The sequence below is a fragment of the Moschus berezovskii genome, chromosome 18, assembly GCF_049115385.1.
Source record: "Moschus berezovskii isolate FMDL1 chromosome 18, NW_MosBer_1.0, whole genome shotgun sequence".
Classification (NCBI taxonomy): domain Eukaryota; kingdom Metazoa; phylum Chordata; class Mammalia; order Artiodactyla; family Moschidae; genus Moschus; species Moschus berezovskii.
In genome coordinates, this window is record NC_142477.1 from 38,234,239 (window position 1) to 38,238,411 (window position 4,173).

Consider the following 4,173-nt stretch of genomic DNA (forward strand, 5'->3'; position numbering starts at 1 on the left):
GGGATGTTGGTTTGTAAAGAGACAGAATGTGGTGAATACTATAAAACAGGTGTAAATACTGCATGAGTGCTCTTCTTTTTTTTTGTGATTAGTTCAATACCAAAGGAATTTGTGAGGGTTATATGGAAAAGATACAGACTATGAGCTGGACTATGAACACTGAGGAAATTACATTATTTTTCCTGATTGTGTGTCTACAAAAAAAGCCTGAAGAATCACTGGACTATTAACTGGACTATGAACATTGAGCTGGACTATGAATGTTGAGGAGATTATGTTATTTTTCCTGATTGTGTGTCTACAAAAAAGCCTAAAGAATCAAACACATAAAACAGAAGGTAAGAAACACCTATCATATCACCTCTCAGAGACGGGCACTTACAAATAGAATCTGGTATATTTCCTTCCACTCTTTTTTTCCATGCATTTGTCCATTAGTCGTTGGCCAACCAACAATAGTCTATTGTTGAGGTAAAGATTTAGCAATGATAAAAAGAGCTAAAGAGCATCTATTATATTGCGTGTACTGGGGGTAGAGCATGAAGAATGATAGGCAATAAATATTTAAACAAAAGGACCAAGAAAATTTTAGATATAAACAAGTGGTGGAAAAGAAATGAAGTACTGGCTCCCGGAGGTAGATGTGAGGAAGGTTTGCTTTCACCAGTGGGCTCTGGAAGTCATTCTGAGTCAGGAACATTTGCAGTGAGATTTGAAAGATAAGGAGGAAGCCATGAGAGGATCTTGGAGAATAGTTGTTCAGTTGCTTAGTCATATCCTATTCTTTGCAACCCCATGGACTGCAACATACCAGGCTTCGCTGTCCTTCAACATCTCCCGGAGTTTGCTAAAACTCATGTCCATCGAGTCAGTGATGTCATCTAACCATCTCATCCTCTGTCGTCCCCTTCTCCTCCTGCCTCCTATCTTTCCCAACATCAGGGTCTTTTCCAAAGAGTTGGCTCTTTGCATCAGGTGGCCAAAGTATTGGAGTTTCAGCTTCAGCATCAGTCTTTCCAATGAATATTCAGGGTTGATTTTCTTTAGGATTACTGGTTTGATCTCTGTACAGTCCAAGAGACTCTCAAGAATCTTCTTTAAACCACAGTTCAAAAGCATCAATTCTTTAGCGCTCAGCCTTCTTTATGGTCCAACTCTCACATCCATACATGACGACTGGAAAAAGCATAGTTTGACTATAAGATCTTTGTAGGCATAGTAATGTCTCTGTTTTTTAATACACTGTCTAGGTTTGTAGCTTTTCTTCCAAGGAGCAAACACTTTTAATTTCATAGCTGCACTCATCATCTGCAGTGATGTTGGAGCCACAGAAAAAATCTCTCACTCTTTCTACTGTTTCCCCATCTATTTGCCATGAAGTTAGTTTTTTGCCATGACTGGATGCCATGATCTTAGTTTTTTGAATGTTGAGTTTTAAGCCAGCATTATCACCCTCCTCTTTCACCTTCATCAAGAGGCTCTTTAGTTCCTCTTCACTTTATGCCATAAGACTGGTGCTATTTGCATATCTGAGGTTATTCATATTTCTCCTGGCAATCTTGATTCCAGCTGTGCCTCATCCATCTGGACATTTCACATGATGTACTATGCATAGAAGTTAAATAAGCAGGGTAATAATATATAGCCTTGAAGTACTTCTTTCCCAATTTGGAACCAGTCTGGTGTTCCACGTCCAGTTCAAAACCTCTGTCTGGTTCCTCTGCCTTTTCTAAACCCAACTTGTACATCTGAAAGTTTTTGGTTCATGTGTTGTTGAAGCCTAGCTAAGAGAATTTTGAGTATGACCTTACTAGCATGTGAAATGAGTGTAATTGTGAAGTAGTTTGATCATTTTTTGGCATTGCTCTTCTTTGGGATTGGAGTTAAAATGGACCTTTTCCAGCACTATGGCCACTGCTGAGTTTTCCAAATTTACTGGCATAATGAGTACAGCACTTTCACAGCATCATCTTTTAGAATTTGAAATAGATCAACTAGAATCCCATCACCTCCACTAGGTATGTTTGTAGTGATGCTTCCTAAGGCCCACTTGACTTTGCACTCCAGGATGTCTGACTCTAGGTGAGTGATCACAACATCATAGTTATCTGGGTCATTAATATATTTTCTATATAATTCTTCTGTGTATTCTTGCCATCTCTTCCTAATATCTTCTTCTTCTCTTAGGTCCATATCATTTCTGTCCTTTATTGTAAACTTCACGGCAAATAGATGGGAAAACAATGGAAACAGTTACATACTTATTTTCTTGGGTTTAAAATCACTGTGGTTGGTGACTGCAGCCACAAAATTAAAAGGCACTTGCTTCTTAGATGAAAGGCTATGACAAAACTAGACAGCATATTAAAAAGCAGAGAGATTAGTTTTTCAACAATTGTCCATCTAGTCAAATCTATGGTTTCTCCAGTAGTCATGCATGGATGTGAGAACTTTCACCATGTGAAAGCTGACCACTGAAGGATTGATGCTTTTGAACTGTGGTGTTGGAGAAGACTCTAAGAGTCCCTTTACTGCAAGGATATAAAACCAGAAAATCATAAAGGAAATCTATCCTGAATATTCATTGGGAGGACTGATGCTGAAGCTGAAGCTCCAGTCCTTTGGCCACTTGACGTGAAGAGCTGACTCATTAGAAAAGACCCTAAAGCTGGGAAAGATTGAAGGCAGGAGGAGAAGGGGAGGACAGAGGATGAGATGGTTGGGTGGCATCACTGACTCAATGGACATGAGTTTGAGCAAGCTCTGGGAGTTGGTGATGGCCAGGGAAGTCTACATGCTACAGTCCATGAGTTTGCAAGGAGTCAGACATGCCTGAGTGATTGAACTAAACTGCCAGTACCCATAACATAGTTTGACCTCAGACCAAACTATAGGGAGGAAACACAGCCCAACCCATCAGCAGAAAACTGGATTTAAGATTTTATGTGCATTATCTTGCCCACCTGAGCAAGACCCAGTTTTCCCCACAGCCAGTCCATCCCATCAGGAAGTTTCCACAAGCCTCTTATCCTCATCCATTAGAGGGTAGACAGTATGGAGAATAGTATCTAAGCAGAAAACACAGACGGTTCTTGAAAAGAGCCTGAAAAAAGAGATGTTTGAATCCTGGTGTTTCACTTAACATATGCCATGAACATTTCCTACCATGACTAATTCTCCTTAAAGGCATAACTTTTCTCGTGGTCTCATGGGATTTCATCATATGATTGTATGATTGTGCTGTCATGTATTTGTTCTTAATGCACAGAAATTTGAATTGTTTCTAAATGTCTGCTATTATAAATACCACTGCACTGGACATTCTAGGTCATAAATCTGTATGCAATTCATGCATATTCCTTTGAAATAATTCATAGTAGCAGGAATAACAATTTACATTCTGAAAATTTATTCACCTAGTCAAATTGTCCTATAGAAAATAAGGTACATTGCTAGAAATGGTGAGTAAAAGGGTCTATTTTACTGCATATTCACCTTTATGAACAATAGCAACAACAGTTCCAAAATATTCACCTAGCTGAAAAGCAAAGACATTGTTCACATTATTATGAAATATGTTTAAATTGAACTATTAATGAAGTTGGATGTTTATTATATTTATTAACCATTTGTATTTTTCTATTTTGAAATTCCTACTTGTCTATTTTCCACCAAAATTTTTTTCCTATTACAGAAATATTATGTTTATCATATGTATGAAACATACAGAAATATCTCTCCAAAATTTTATGATATATAATTTTTACGATGTTAATTTTATGTAACTAAATTAAATTTAATTCACATGAATTAAATTTAATTCATATTTTCCTTTGTGGCTTACTATTTTTTACGAGTTTTTGATCAGTCAAGAATTCACATCCCTAAATGAGATGAATATGTATCTATACTTTTAATATTTTTAACACTTTATTTCTAATCCATGCAAAAGTTAGCTTGCTACATGGAATGAAATATATATCTGCCACCACTGTTTTCTCAGGTTTATTTTCCAACAGTTTATTGAATCACTTTTTATTTCTCCACTGATTTGAAGTGCCACTTCAAAGAATATATGCTATGTTCTTCATATAGATTCTGCAATCTCTTCCTGGGCTTTCCAGGCTAGTTTACTGATGTTTATCTATCACCAGATCATCAATAGATGGAAGT